The 16342-nt window shown below is 47.1% G+C and overlaps 1 pseudogene across 1 annotated transcript; it reads right to left on the bottom strand.

Moving 5' to 3' along the window:
• Positions 1-8138: 8138 nt before the first annotated feature.
• Positions 8139-15359, bottom strand: LOC149127181 (protein polybromo-1 pseudogene; annotated as a pseudogene). The gene is made up of 2 exons (XR_016232984.1): positions 15344-15359; positions 8139-8838 (listed from the first exon to the last, which is right to left on the bottom strand). The product of XR_016232984.1 is annotated as a protein polybromo-1 pseudogene (transcript).
• Between the last annotated feature and the right edge of the window lie 983 nt (positions 15360-16342).

Genomic DNA, 16342 nt, shown 5'->3' with positions numbered 1-16342 from the left:
CGGCGCCAGCACACAGGGTTCCGGTCAGGGAGCCGGATTCTGTCCCGGTTGCCCCTCTTCCAGGGCAGCTCTCTGCTGTGGCTAGGGAGTGCAGTGGAGGATGGCCCAAGTGCTTGGGCCCTGCACCCCATGGGAGACCAGGATAAGTACCTGGCTCCTGCCTTCGGATCAGCACAGTGCGCCGGCCGCGGCGGCCATTGGAGGGTGAACCAATGGCAAAGGAAGACCTTTCTCTCTGTCTCTCTCTCTCTCACTATCCACTCTGCCTGTCAAAAAAAAAAAAAAAAAAAAAAAAAAAAAGAATTACTGCTGCAGGTTTACAGGACAGAGACCAAGTCTACGTGGAGAGGTACAACTGAAGAGCCAAACGCCCCAGCAAACAACCCCTGAAGGCCATGTATGTGCACCCAGCAGCTAAAGGAGGAAGCACATGGGCCGCGGGGGCTACAACAGCGTCAGGCAGTGAGAGCGGGGAGGGGGCGGGCACATGGAGAGCGCTGTCACCCAGCGCCTCTGCGCCACTGATGTGAGAATGCTTACTTCATACTCAGCATACTTGTGAGATGATTTTACAAGATTCCTTATTTAAAGGGAGGGAGGGAGGGAGGGAGAGAGGGAGAGAGAAAAAGAAAGAGAGAGAGAGAGAGAGAAATATCTTCCATCCACTGGTTCATTTCCTAAACAGCCAGGTCTGGGCCAGGCCAAAGCCAGGAGGCCAGAGCTCCATCTTGGTCTCTCACAAGGGTGGCAGGGGTCTAACTCCTTGGGTGACCTTCTGCTGCCTCCCCAGGTGCACGAGCAGGGAGCTGGACTGGAAGCAAAGTAGCCACGATTTGAACTGGTGCTCTACCAGTGTTGCAAGTGGCGGTTTAACCCATTGCGCCGCGCCACCAGCCCCTCTGTGAGAATTTTCATGTTATCTGCTTTCACAGGTAATAAAAGTGAGGTTGAAAAATAGATGATTTGTCCTGGTCATGAAACAAAACCACTATTAGCCTGCAATCCAAATGGAGTCTGCCCCTGAGGCCAGGCTACCTGGAGCTCTGTGGAAGGCCAAGGCTTCCACTGTGAACTAGAGGAGGGAGATATCAGCAGCAGGCATCCAGGGCTCATTTTCCATATGACAGATACACTATGGTTTTGACCTAACAGCCAACAAGATCACTCCCGACCCCTAGGGGGTGCCTTGCCATCCCAGCATTAGTGCGCTATTCTCTTTGTTCTACGTTTATGAATACAGAGGAAACCAACTGTGCCTATAGCCATTCTTATACTGCACAAACATCTTAGGATACATGGAAACTGGCATTCTCAAATGCTAAGGTGCAAACTCATATAAGAAAAAGAACAAAATGAAAGCAAACTGCACGGTATCAACACTTAAACATAGGGATGCAGGCATTCAATTTGGTCACAAGTTATTTCCTCTCGCACGCAACTGTAGTGATGGCAGATGGGCATGGGAAGTAACTCTGCTCCATGAAGTCCTTGGGGACCTACGCTTCTCCCAGAACAGTGCTCTGTTGTCCCCATGATGTGGGGTCCAAGATAGGGGACAGAACCCAGAAATAACAAGTGCACTTCAGGCATTAGGACCAAAGAAAAGGCAAGGGGAAAAAGTGTATAGCAGATGACTTTTAAGGAACAATACCAGCCATGCCACTCTGCCCTGGTGCTTCTAGCTCATGGTCAAGTGTCCCTGAAACACAGGATAAAACGCAGTCTCCTCTGGGCAGCCATGGATGAGCTGCAAGTCTGGGGCTCTACTGTAATGGAAGAAGTAAAGACCAGGTAGTGGTAAAAGCCAGCAGTCGCAGGGCAAGCATTTATGCACTGGTTAAGATGCCACATAGGATGCCCACATCCCACATCAGGGCACGGGTTTGCGTCCCAGCTCCAGCCCCCAATTCCAGCTTCCTGCTAATGTGCACTCTGCGAGGCAAGGGGGACGGCTCAAGCAGTTGGGTCCCCGTCACTCATCTGGGAGACCCTGATGGAGGTCCCCGCTGGTGGCTTCTTCCTGGCCCAGCTCCAGCTGTCGTAGGCATTTGGACAGTGAACTAGCAGATAGAAGATTAGAAGATCTCCCTCTCACCCTCTATCTGCCGCTCAACTTCAAGACCAAACAGCCTTTACCAGTAAGCAAATGAGGAGCCGGGGAGTTTGTGTGCCATGACACATACACAGAAAACATCCTCAGAATACTGACGGTAGTGGCAAGATCCTGGGGAGCAGACTGAAGGGACTCAGCCTTCAAAACTGTCGCAATTGTCAGTGGGAGGACATACTGCCTGCAGGCTTGGAAAACATAAAAGAGCAGATTAAGACATTAGAAGTATGACAAATGCTAAGGACACTGTCCTTGGGAGTGTAAAACCTCTTCCTTTCTTTCCTGTTGTAATAATTTCTGTTTCTAAATACAAGTATAGCTCCAGAAGTCAAGAAATAATTTGAAATGGAATAAATTAAGGGCAAGACATGTGATGGGAATGAAGCCAAATGCGAAGACTGTGTGTGGCATGACTGAAATTAAATGGCATTCTGGACCGGGCAGAACTGGATCAGGAAGAGAACCAACAGCTCAGGAGTAAAACCAGGAGTTACAGTTGGGAGGGAGCAGACCACAACAGACAACACAGGCGAACTGTCTGCAGTGATAATATTATGTATTATTTGTTAGATATGTATTGATTTATCTGAAAGGTTAAGTGACAAAGGGAGAGGGAGACAGAAATCTTCATTTGCTGGTTCACTCCCAAAGGTTAAGACTGGGCCAGGCTGAAGCCAGGCACTCTACCCAGGTCTCCCATGTGAGTGGCAGGGGCTGAAGCACTTGGACCATCTTCTGCTGCCTTCCGGGTGCATGAACAGGGGGGCTGGGTCAGAAGGGACTCTGACCCTAACCCTAACCCTGACCCTAACCCTAACCCTGACCCTAACCCTAACTCTAACCCTAACCCTCATGAACCAGGGACTCATGAACCAGGCATTCTGAAATGGGTTCAGGTGCCTCAAGCAACAACTTAACCTGCTGCACCACAATGCCCGCCCCAATATTCTATCACTTGATTATGGCAAAATCATTCAAGATCGTTCCAGGAAAAAAATAGAAGACATAAATAAACACAAAGAATGAAACCAAAACTACAGCTTCAGATACTTCTGATAATCAAAAGGTAACGTGGGGAGCCGGTGCTGTGGCATAGAAAGCTAAGCCATGGCCTGCAGCGCAGGCATCCCGTATGGGTGCCAGTTCAAGTCCTGGCTGCTCCATTTCAGATCCAGCTCCCGGCTAATGGGCCTGAAAAAGCAGTAGAAGATGGCCCAAGTCCCTGGACCCTGCACCCATGTGGGAGACCCAGATGGACCTCCTGGCTCCTGGCTTCAGCCTGGCCCAGCCCCAGCCTCTGTGGCCATTTGGGGGAGTGAATCAATGGGTGAAAGATCTCTCTCTTTCTCTCCCTCCCTCTCTCTCCCTCTCTCTCTCTCTAATTCTACCATTCAAACAGATAAATAAATCAAGAAGAAGAAGGAGGAGGAGGAGGAGGAGGAGGAGAAAAGGAAGGAAGGGAGGGAGGGAGGGAGGGAGGGAGGGAGGGAGGAAGGAAGGAAAGAAGGAAGGAAGGGAAAACTTGGGGACAGGCATTGAGAACAGTGGTTTAAGTCACCACGCGGGATACCCACATTCCATTTGGAGTACCTGGCTCCAGTCCTGGATACTCTGCTTTTTTTTTTTTAAGATTTATTTTATGTATTTGAAAAAGTTAGAAAGAGAGGTAGAGACAGAGACAGAGACAGAGACAGAGACAGAGGTCTTCCATCTGCTGGTTCATTCCCCAAATAGCACAACTGCCAGAGCTGAGCTGATTCAAAGCCAGGAGCCAGGAGCCAGGAGCTTCTTCTAGGTCTCCTACATTGGTACAAGGGCTCAAGGACTTGAAACATCCTCTGCTGCTTTCCCAGGCACATTAGCAAGGAGCTGGATTGGAAGTGGAGCAGCCAGGACTCGAACCAGCACACATATGAGATGTTGGCACTGCAGGCTGGGGCTTTAACTCACTGCGCCACAGAGCTGGCCCCTACTCTGCTTCTAATCCAGCTTTCTGGAGGCAGCAAGTGAAGGCTCAGAAACTTGAGTTCCTGCTACCCATGCTGGAGTTCCTGGCTCCCCGTTTTGGTCTGGCCCAGTCCTGGATGTTGCAGGCATTTGGGGAGAGAGCCAGGAGATGGAAGATCTCTCTCTATCTCTGTCTGATTGCCTTTCAAATAAATAAAAAGATAAGAAATTAGTATAATTGTTTTTAAAAAGAAAATATAAAGGTATTATTAGAAAAGATTGCCAATATATTTGAAAACATAAATGAAATATACAAATTCCTAGACAAATAGAAATCAGGCGGGCGCCGCGGCTCACTAGGCAAATCCTCTGCCTGCAGCGCCGGCACACCGGGTTCTAGTCCCGGTTGGGGCGCCGGATTCTGTCCCGGTTGCCCCTCTTCCAGGCCAGCTCTCTGCTGTGGCCAGGGAGTGCAGTGGAGGATGGCCCAAGTGCTTGGGCCCTGCACCTGCATGGGAGACCAGGAGAAGCACCTGGCTCCTGCCATCGGATCAGCGCGGTGCGCTGGCCACAGTGCGCCAGCCGCGGCGGCCATTGGAGGGTGAACCAATGGCAAAGGAAGACCTTTCTCTCTGTCTCTCTCTCACACTGTCCACTCTGCCCGTCAAAAAAATAAATAAATAAATAAATAAAAGAAATCAATGAAACCGAGTCAAGGAAAAATACAAAACTTGTATACAAAATAAATTAAAACAGAATTTTAAAATCTTACCATAAGGGGCCAGCACTGTGGTGCAGCAGGTTAAAGTCCCAGCCTGCAGCAACAGCATCCCATGTGGGTGCAGGTTCGAGTCCCAGCTGCTCCACTTCCAATCCAGCTCTCTGCTAAGAGCCTGGGAAAGCAGCAGAGGATGGCCCAAGTCCTTGCACCCCTGCACCTGCATGGAAGACCTGGAAGAAGTTCCTGGCTCCTGGCTGCAGATAAGCTTAGCTCCAGCCCTTGAGGTTATTTGGTGAGTGAACCAGTGGATGGAAGCCCTCTGTGTGTCTGTACCTCTCTCTGTAACTCTGCATTTCAAATAAATAAAATAGATCTTTAAAAAAAATCTTGTCACAAAAAAAAAAAAAAAAAAAACCCACACCAGGCTTATGTGGTTTTTAGTAAACACTCAGGAAGAAACATTTCAGTCCTATGCAAAATATTCCTGAATACAGAGAAAGAAGGAGTCTTCCCCAAATCATTTGACAAGGCAACTGTAACTCACCTAGTAAGCCTGAGAGAGGTAATACGACAAAAAAAACTAAAAGCCAATTTCAATCTTGAACACAGATATAAAAATCCTAAGGAAAAAAAAAAAACAACTGCCCGAAATGGGCTCATTGCACAGCATGTGAATTGCATCTCAAAAAAACTGCCACAAAAAATTGAAATAAAGTAAGGGCAAGGGAGTGTAAACACAGAATTCAGGGTAATGATTATCTGTGTCAGGGAGGCACCCACGCAACACTCCACAGTGAGATGCTTTTTATTAAACTAAATGACGGCACATTATATGTGCTGCATCAGCTTTCTTATGGGCATAGATATTTAGGGTATTTTAATGGCCAGTAAGTCTATGAAAAAGCTTAACCTCTCTAATTCTAAAAAGGCAGCCACATTGTTATCGTTAGGTCTGTGAAACACTGAGGGCTGGCATCCATGTGGGGTAACACACGCTCTTATATGCTGTTGGTGAGGGTGACTGTACATGTTTAGGACATTTCTGGGGACAATTTCACAATTTGCATCATGAGCCTTAAAATAGGCTCACACTCTCACTCAGTATTGCCATTTCTGGGAGGGCATTTGCATACTTCTGAGTGGGAGCTGGCTCTGCAGCGTGCCTGAGTCTGCTAGTTTGCATTTTCTCCCTGTGGGAAGCCAGTCAGCAGACTGAAACAGCTCAAGCTACACCGTGGAATGAGGAAAGGCCACATGGGGAATGGCTCCAGAGCAGGAGAGAGACTGTGCTGGATGGGACAGCCTGAGTCAAACTCCCAGATGAAGGCAGCCGCAGGAGTGACTTCATCCATACCACAAGGACCAGAACTTCCCGGCTCAGCCCAATCAACCCACAGAATAGTGAGAAATCACTGTTGTCGGGTTAAGGTGCAAGTTTGGGGTGGTTTGTAATGCAAAGACAGAATTTAGGTAACATCCTAAAGAAATCAGAGATAGGAGCAAACATTTGTGTACAAAGCTGTTCACATCAGTATTATTTGCAATGGCAAAAAATTAGCATTTACATAAATTCCTGCACTGAGCTTGTGTTGTTTCTCCCATTCCTTTCTTATTTTCTAACAGAATCCAGAACCTCCTCTATGGAAAAAATCTCTCCTTATTTTCAAGCAATGTGGTTCCAGTGAGGTTTCCCCTACAGCAGAAGCAGACGAGTGACTTGGGCCTGGCACCAGAGGCCCTGGCTGTGGTTCAGGATGGGCCATGACTCACACCAGAGTGAATCCCAGGCTTGGATTAGCAGGACCCAAAGTAAAGTATTCCTTCTTTCTTTTTTTGCGACTGTTAACGGTCTGGTTAAAGACAAAAGTTCCTAAGAGGATGGGATGAGAGATAGACAGAACCAAATGTAAATGGCATTTTTGAACCCCAGGATCAAGCCATCCCTGGGTGTTCTGGGTATTTGAGCAGCAGGAGCCCTTTATGGCTTAAACCAGTTAAGCGGGGTCTACTGTCTCTTAGGACCAATACAAGGACTGTCTTATTCAGGGAAAGTTTATTTGCAAAGCAACAGACATCCACCCAAACTAACTTCAGAAAAGAGGAAGGAACTACAGGAAGCAGAGAATCTCACAGGATACATGAAAACTAAAAGTTACCACACTGCGAATCTCTCCATTTCTTATATTCACTATTTTACTGTGTCTGCACCATTCCTGTGTTTTTACAGCTGGCTTCCTCTATCCCCTTCACACAGAATTCATCATAACCTCCGTCTCCAGACTTTATTTCACCTTTAAATTCATTTCCACACATCTATCTGGCATAGTCTCAATATCCCAATGCCAGAGTCCCAGAGTAAGTATCTGACGGGCACAGCTTTGGCTGAGTATCTTCCCTTTATCAGTTCAATCGCTGATGTCCAAAAGCACTGATGGCTCTAGGGGTTGCCTTTTCTGGGGCTGTGAGCTGGACAGGATCTCTACAAAGAGAGGTGAGCAAGGGGTAAGCTATACACATCACTGAAACACCACAAAACAGGGTGATGCACTATGGGATACTACATGGCCACCAAAATCATGTTTTCAAAAGGTGTTCGATATCCTTAAACAAACAGTGATAAGACAACTAGGTTTCCACGTGCACAAGAATGAAGTTGGATTTCTGCCCTCACACCATATACAAAAATTAACTCAAAACGGACCAAAGAGCGGAAACTATAAAACTCAAAACCTATAAGACATAAAACTATAAAACTCTTAGAAGGAATAGGGGCCAGTGCAGTGCCAGCACCTGCAGTGCTGGCATCCTATATGGGCGTAGGTTCAAGCCCTGGCTGGGGAGTGAACCAGCAGATGGAAGAACTTTCTCTCTCTCTCTCTCTCTGCCTCTCTGTAGCTGCTTTTCAAGTAGATAAATAATCGGTTTTTTTTTAATCAAAGGAATAAATCTTCAGGACTTTGGATTTGGCAAAGGATTCTTAAATATGATACCAAAAACAACAATAAAAATACATAAATCAGACTTAATCAAAATTTAGAACTTTTGTGCTCAAAGGACAGTATAGAGAGTGAAAAGACACCTACTGACTAAAAGAACATATTATCAAATCATATAGATAAGGGTTTAATATCCAGAATATATAAAGCACTTCTACAACTCAACACAAAGAACCCAATATAACAAAAAATGAGCAAAGGTCTTGAACAGACATTTCTTTAAAAAAGATATACAAATGGCCAAAAAGCACATGAAAAGATACAGAATATCACTAGTGTTTAGGGAACTGCAAATCAAAACCACAATGAAATAACACTTCATCCCTATCACAATAACTATATATATTTTTTTAAACGAAGGAAACATATGCAAAAAAATCTTTGTGTATTTGATAAAGTCAACTTAATATAACAAAAACCAAATTGAAATAGCTTATTAAAAGTGTCCGTATATAAAAATGGCCTTGTGATGTACAGTAAAATGCAATAAAAATTATCCTCCTTTGTTCCTTCCCCCACCCCCAGTAACTAAAATGGCTACTGTTCCACAACTCTGTATGCTTCTATAAAAGAAACGTAATGATGTGATTAAACGTTTTCTAGGTTGTATGCTTGGCGAATGTTGAGGGTGTCTCGGAGCATTAAATCCCGAAGGCGCCAGAGGGCATCCGCCATGGTGGTGTGGGCCCCTTTACTTTTCAGCCAGTGAGAGGGCAGGCGACTCTCCTGCTCTTTTGACAAATGGACATCACGTCTTCGAGCTGCCAGGGTCTGGTCCCACTTGCTAATGCTGTTGGACTCAGCACTGAGTCCTTCAATGTATTTCAGGTAGGCCTCTGAGTGGAGCAGTCGTTGGGTCTTTGGTGGGGGAGCCACAAACATGGGTGTTGTTGGCTGCTGTATGACAGGGGGGCCAGCTGGATGTGGGCCGGGATATGGAGGTGGTGCTTGCTGCCCAGGAGGTCCCAAAACTCCCACCTGTTGTCCATAAGGACTTCCACCTGGAGCTGGAGTCCCTACCATAGGGGCCACTCCTTGGTTCATGACACCCGGTGGTGGGATGCCTATATTTTAAAAACTGTATCCCATATGGGTGCTGGTTCAAATCTCAACTGCTCTACTTCTGACCCAGCTCCCTGCTAATGTGCCTGGGAAAGCAGCAGAGGATAGCCCAATTCCATGGGCCCCCGCACTCATGTGGGAGACCCAGAAGAGGCTCCTGGCTCCCTGGCTTCAGCTTGGCCCAGGTCCTGGCAGTTGTGGCCATCTGGGGCATGATTATTTAAAACAAAAAACAAAAAACAGGTGTTGGCTAGGATGTAAAGAAACTGGAATTCTCACACATCACTGATAGGAATGTAAAATAATGCTGCTACTGTAGGAAACGATTTGGTGGTCCTTCAGTAAGTACAGACTTAGGGTCTAGTGGGTTAACTGCTGCTTGTGAGCACTGCGTATCAGAGCACCAGGTCAAGTCCCTGCTGTTCTGCTTCTAACCCAGCTCCCTGCTAATGTGCCTAAGAAAGCAGAAGAAGACGGCCAAAGTACTTGGGCCCCTGCCACCCGAGCGGGAGATCAGGATGGATTTCCTGGCTCCCGGCTTCAGTATGGCCCAGCCCAGTCTTTGTGGCCTTTGGGGAGTAAACCAGCAGACAGAAGATCTCTTTCTGTCTGCATGTCTCTCTCTTTCTGTCACTGTGTCTTCTGAATAAATAAATGAATAAATATTTTAAAAAGCCCACAGAATTAACATATGACCCAGTAATTCCATTCCTAGGTATATCCCCAAAAGAACAGGTGTTCAAACAAAAACTTGAACACAATATTTATAGCACCAGTATTCACAAGAGCCAAAAGGTAGAAACAGCCCAAAATGTCTGTTAAATAAACAAAATCTGGTACATCCGTACAATGGAATATTATTTAGTTTTAAAAAGAAATGAATTACTAACACAGGCTACCACATATATGAGCCTTGAAAACATTACGTTAAATGATAGAATCCAGTCACAAAAGGTCACACATTGCATGCTTCGAATTATACAAGGTATCCAGAATACACAAATTCATAGCGCAGGAAACAGGTTAGTGGTTTTGGGGATGGAGGAGTGTGGGGAGGAAGGAGGCTGCCTAGCAATTACTAATGGCTACAAGGCTTCCTTTAGGGGTGATGAGCACGTTAGAACCAGGTAGTGGTGATGGGTGCACAACATTGTGAATGTGCTACATGCCTTTGAATGCTATACTTTAAAATAGTCAGGTGTTTGTAATGCATATTTTAACCCCAGATAATTTAATATCAGGAAGGTATATGTGTTTTTAATGTAAAAAGTCAAAATTTAAAAGTGAATTATTCCAATTTTGTTTCTTAAGTTTTAATAAAAGAAAATGACAGGATACAAAATATTAACAGCGATAATCATTTCAATCATTTCTAGGTTAGGGAGGTTAGGTAATTTGAATATTCTTTATGCCTTTTTATATTTTCCAAATTTCTCATTGCAACTGTATTACTTTTATATTTAGAAAAAAATTTCAAGTAAAAGAAAACAAAGTCATTCCCACAGGCATTGCCAACACACAATAATACCAAGTTGTGACTCCTTTTTTTTTTTTTTTTTTTTAATTTTCTTGAAGGGTAGGGTTACAGAGAGGGAGAAAGATCTTCTAATCCACTGGTTCATGTCCCAAATAGCCACAGGGCTGGGCCAGGCCAAAGCTACAGAGCCAGGAGCTTCTTCTGGGTCTCCCACATGGATGCACAGCCCCAGGGAATTGGGCCGTCTTCTGCTGCTTTCCCAGGCACATCAGCAGGGAGCTGGATCAGAAGTGGAGCAGCTAGGATTTGAACCAGCACCCAAACAGGATCCCGGCATTGCAAGCATCAGCTTGACCCCCTATGCCACAATGCTGGCCCCTTTCCTTTTATTTTTTTTTTTTTCAGATGTATTTATTTATTTGAAGGGAGAACCAGAGAGAGAGAGTGAGAGAGAGAGAAACCTTCAATCCACTGGTTCACTCCCCCAAATGGCCACAACAGCAGAGGCTGGTCCAGGCCCAAGCCAGGAATCTGGAGCTCCACCCAGGTCTCCCACATGGGTGCAGGGTCCAAGCACTTGGGTTATCCTCCACTGCTTTCCCAGGCCATAGCAAAAGCTGGATCAGAAGTGGAGCTGGGACTTGAACCTGCATCCATATGGGATGCCGGCACTGCAGGTGGTGGCTTTACCCGCCACGCCACAGTGCCAACCCACAGTCCTCTTTATAATCATGCAAGGTGGATAATAAAGGAGTGACTGTTCTATCAGTAACACTTTCTCTAATATGCTTGTAATTTTCTGCATCTGTTTCCTGATCACATACAAGGGGACTTCAAAAAGATTTTGGAAATGGAACTAGAAGGTAAGTATATTTTTGGTGTAAAATAATTTTGATTCATGCATAGTTTTTTTTTTAATATTTATTTACTTGAAAGTCAGAGTTACACACAGAGAGAAGGAGAGAGGTCTTCCATCTGCTGGTTCATTCCCCAGATGGCCACAATGGCTGGAGCTGCGCCGGTCCAAAGCCAGGAGACAGGAGCTTCTTCTGGGTCTCCCACGCGGGTGCAGGGGCCCAAGGATTTGGGGATCTACCACTGCTTTCTCAGGCCATAGCAGAGAGCTGGATCAGAAGTGGAGCAGTTGGGTCTCGAACCGGAACCCACATGGGATGCTGGCACTGCAGGCGGTGGCTTTACCTGCTATACCTCAGCACCTGCCCCCTGATTGATTTTCTTTTTTTTAAAAAATAATTATTTTATTTATTTGAAAGACAGAGTTACAGAGAGAGGTAGAGATAGAGAGAGAGGTCTTCCATCCGCTGGTTCACTCCCCAGATGACTGTACGGCCAGAGCTGCACCAATCTGAATCCAGGAGCCAGGAGCTTCCTCTGGGTCTCCCATGTGGGTGCAGGGGCCCAAGGACTTAGGCCATCTTCTACTGCTTTCCCAGGCCATAGTAGAGAGCTGGATCAGAAGTGGAGCAGCCAGGACTTGCACCCACGCCCATATGTGATGCCAACACGGCAGGCGGCAGCTTTACCCACTACGCCACAGCACTGGCCCCCCATGCATAGTTTTTACATAACATCCATTTTCCATGAACTTGTGGAAGGCCGCTCATACAAAGTGGAAAAGAAAACATCCAATATTTTATGCTGGGCATCATCAATATCATGGAATTTTTAAAATAGTACCTACCTATGAGATTGGCTAAGGAGTTCAGACACTATAGATGTACTGAATAAAATTATTAAAACATGGATATTGATTCTTCTGAGAGGCAATCTTGGAAAAGGAAATGACAAGTTTATTAAGCAAGGACTTCTCATGCTTTCTTTTCAAAGCACGTTGTTAGTGTACATGAGAAAATAAAAAAAAAAAAAACACAAGAGAATACATTTGCTAAAAACAACACAATAGGTGACCATGTTGTGGCACAGTGGGTTAAACTGCCCTCTTTGATGAAGGCATCCCATGTCAGAGTGCCCATGTGAGTCCCACCTGCTCTGTCTCCAACCACTGCCCTGCTGAGGGCCTGAGAAAGCGGAAGATGGTCCAGGTGCTTGGGCCCCTGCACCCAAATCTGGGGAACTCGGAAGAAGCTCCTGGCTCCTGGCTTCAGATTGGCCCAGATCCAGCCATTGTGGTCATTCGGGGAGTGAACCCTCTCTATAACTCTGCCTCTCAAATGAATCTTTAAATAATAATAAAATAATAATAACAGCACAACACTGGAGAAGCATTTAGAAAATCCACAAGCAGTTTACTAAAGGAAATTTGGGATTGCTTGGGGAATTTCTTTTTTTTTTGACAGGCAGAGTTAGTGAGAGAGAGACAGAGAGACAGAGAGAAAGGTCTTCCTTCTATTTGGTCACCCCACAAATGGCCGCTACGGCCGGCGCTGTGCTGATCAGAAGCCAGGAGCCGGGTGCTTCCTCCTGGTCTCCCATGCCGGTGCAGGGGCCCAAGGACTACGTTTCCGGGCCACAGCGGAGAGCTGGCCTGGAAGAGGAGCAACCGGGACAGAATCCGGCACCCCAACCGGGACTAGAACCCGGAGTGCCGGCGCCAGAGGCAGAGGATTAGCCAAGTGAGCCACAGCACTGGCCGGGAAATTTCTTTAATATTTGAGCATGACGCTGTAGCAATAATGGGTATGGCGGGAAAAAGAATGCTGAGCCATAAATGCTGGGCAGCTGACTCTCCTGTGTCAATAAGGCATTTCTGTTCAATTTTGCTTCCAGCTGGGGGCAGAGGCCAGGGTAGGGCTGGGGCTGTGTTAAAACCAAGGACCCAAGAGGAGGTAAGTGTCTTCAGTACACACAATAAGTTGACAGCATAGCTCAGCACCCACCCCAAAGACCAAAAGCCCAGAGAAAAAATTCTAATTGTTGGATACGTGACAAATCTGCCCACAGCACATGATATCAGTCACGGAAATTGTGAGGTGTACGGCTCAGTTCTGTTTGCTTCACGGGACACTTAAATCACAGTTTTTGAAGGGGGCCATGTTGTGACACAACAGGTTAGGCTGCTGTCTACAACACAGGCATCCCATATCCGAGCGCTGGTTCAAGTCCTGGCTGCTCTGCTTCCAATCTCGCTCCCTGCTAATGTGCCTAGGAGGGCAGCAGAGGATGACCTCACTACCGGGACCCCTGCTACTCACGTGGGAGACCTGGCCCAGCCCTAGCCATTGCAGCCATTTGGAGAGTGAACCAGGGGATGCAAGATCTCTGTCTCTCCCCCTCTCTCTGTAACTCTGCCTGTGAAGCAAATAAATCCTATTTTTTAAAAAATAGTAAGAAATCTTTTTTTTTTAAGTTTCTGCAAGGTAGGAGAAAAAAAGAAATCTGAGTGCCAACTTACGGAAAGCCTGTGGCCACTATGTCTAATCTAAGTCTGTCCACCCACCACCCTCCACAGCACCGTTCTGATCACACTTTGGACCCTGCTGGAGCCGGGCATTCAAGGGCTCCTGGCTGTGGTGTGGTGTGTGGAGACTAAGGGTGCTTCCTAGTAGCTGCCACCTCTGTGGGGATGAGGAAACCACTTGGAGTCAGGAAAACAAATTTTTTTTTAAGATTTATTTATTTATTCAAAAGGCAGAGTTACAGGGAGGCAGAGAAAGGTCTTCCATCCACTGGTTCACTCCCCAGATAGCTGAAATGGCCAGAGCTGAGCCGATCTGAACCCAGGAGCCAGGAGCTTCTTCCAGGTCTCCCATGCAGGTGCAGGGGCCCAAGGACCTGGGCCATCTTCCACTGCTTTCCCAGGCCACAGCAGAGAGCTGGACTAGAAGTGGAGCAGCCGGGACTCAAATCAGCGACCCTATGGGATGCCAGCACCGCAGGCGGTGGCTCAACCCACTACACCACAGCGCCAGCAAGAATAACAAATCTTATAGAGGCAAATAAAAGGTAGGAGGCACACTGCAAGGTCAAGCAGATGGGAATTCCAGGAGACCCAGGAATATAGGAAGTTGAGAGTGATCATAAGTGGGCTTAGTCTGGAAGAAGCCTCTGAGCTAAGGAATAATCAGCCCCCAAAAGGCTGATTTCTTTCCACACCTGTTTCGGCCTAGTGTAAGATGATAATAAGTAAGGATGCAGAGTCTAGAGAAGTCATTTCCCCCAGAATTTTTTCTAAAAGATAATCTGTGTGAGAATTTACACCCAAAGGGGATGGTATGAAAAGTTGTATACATGGCTGGTGCCGTGGCTCACTGGGCTAATCCTCCACCTGCAGCACTGGCACTCTGGGTTTTAGTCCCGGTTGGGATGCCGGTTATGTCCCGGTAGCTCTTTTTTTTTTTTTTTTTTTTTTTTTTTTTGACAGGCAGAGTGGACAGTGAGAGAGAGAGACAGAGAGAAAGGTCTTCCTTTTTTTGCCGTTGGTTCATCCTCCAATGGCCGCCGCAGCCAGTGCACTGCGGCCGGCGCACCGCGCTGATCCGAAGGCAGGAGCCAGGTACTTCTCCTGGTCTCCCATGGGGTGCAGGGCCCAAGCACCTGGGCCATCCTCCACTGCACTCCCTGGCCACCGCAGAGAGCTGGCCTGGAAGAGGGGCAACCAGGACAGAATCCGGCGCCCCGACCGGGACTAGAACCCGGTGTGCCGGCGCTGCAAGGCGGAGGATTAGCCTAGTGAGCTGCGGCGCCGGCCCACGGTTGCTCTTCTTCCAGTCCAGCTCTCTGCTGTGGCCCGGGAAGGCAGTGGAGGATGGCCCAGGTCCTTGGGCCCTGCACCTGCATGGGAGACCAGGAGGAGGCACCTGGATCCTGGCTTCAGATTGGCGTAGCTCCAGCCGTAGCGGCCATTTGGGGGGTGAACCAACAGAAAAAAGGAAGACCTCTCTCTCTGTCTCTCTCTCTCACTAACTCTGTCTGTAAAAAAAAAAAAAAAAAAAAAAAAAGGTTTATACATTCAAGAGTAAGAAGAAGTCCAAGCCAAAATGGCTTAAGCATCAAGGTTCAGCCATGTTCGCGGGCAGACCCCGGCTCTTCCTAACAGTTGTGTAACGTACCAGCTGGGACGCCCATCGCTTCCTGAGGCTCTGTCTGAAGTGCACTCGTCCCTACAGAGGTGAGGCAGTCGAAACCAAGAACATGATTAATTCACTGCGGAGGGGAGTCATGGCTTCTGATCAGTGCTCGAAGCCATCGTCACACTGACCAGTCTAGAGAGAGGTCAGTGGGGGGTCCACCAGGTTCACTGCTTGGAATCTACAAGGCAATAAGAGCGGATGTTCTCAGCTGGGCCGTTCTGTCTCCCAGGGGGCATTAGGCGACATCTAGAGACATTTTTTTCATCGCTGGGGTGGACATGGAGCAGTGGTGCTACTAGAATGTAGTGAATAAAGACCAAAACGCTGCTAAAAATGAGGCTCCCACCCCACCCCCCGCCAGCTTCTAGCTTGACTGACATCACGTAACTTAGCGCCCCTCCCTAAGTCACATGGCTATCCTTTCCGGTGTGGCCAGACTCACCGTGAGATACACAGGGCCATTCCTGTTAGGTATGACATAGGTTACCTTCCCAAAGCCGAGGACGAAGGCTAGACCTCTCTTTGGACAAGGTCAAATTCTTACACAGTCCTGCACCTCGCACCATATATAAACATTGACTCAAAGTAGAACTAAATTAAAAGGTTAAAACTTAAAATCCTTAGAATAAAACATAGGTGTAAAATTTCAAGATCCTGCATTAGGCAGAAGTTTCTTAGATATGCCAACCAAAAGTACAAGTGACAAACAGAAAAACAGATAAAAGAGACTTGACCAGAATTCAAATTGTTTGTGGTTCAAAGGACACTATCCAGTTGGGTCGGCGCTGTGGCACAGTGGGTTAATCCTCCACCTGTGGTGCCGGCATCCTATGTGGGTGCCAGTTCTAGTCCTGGCTGCTCCTCTTCCTATCCAGCTCTCTGCTGTGGCCTGGAAAAGCAGTGGAGGATGGCCCAGGTCCTTGGGCCCCTGCATCCACGTGGGAAACCAGGAGGAGGCTCCTGGCTCCTGGCTTCGGA

Source organism: Oryctolagus cuniculus, chromosome 4 (assembly GCF_051225735.1).
Source record: "Oryctolagus cuniculus isolate XC-2025 breed Fujian yellow rabbit chromosome 4, ASM5122573v1, whole genome shotgun sequence".
Taxonomy (NCBI): domain Eukaryota; kingdom Metazoa; phylum Chordata; class Mammalia; order Lagomorpha; family Leporidae; genus Oryctolagus; species Oryctolagus cuniculus.
Note: the sequence above shows the minus strand (reverse complement) of the source record. Positions and strands in the feature narration are given on the sequence as shown.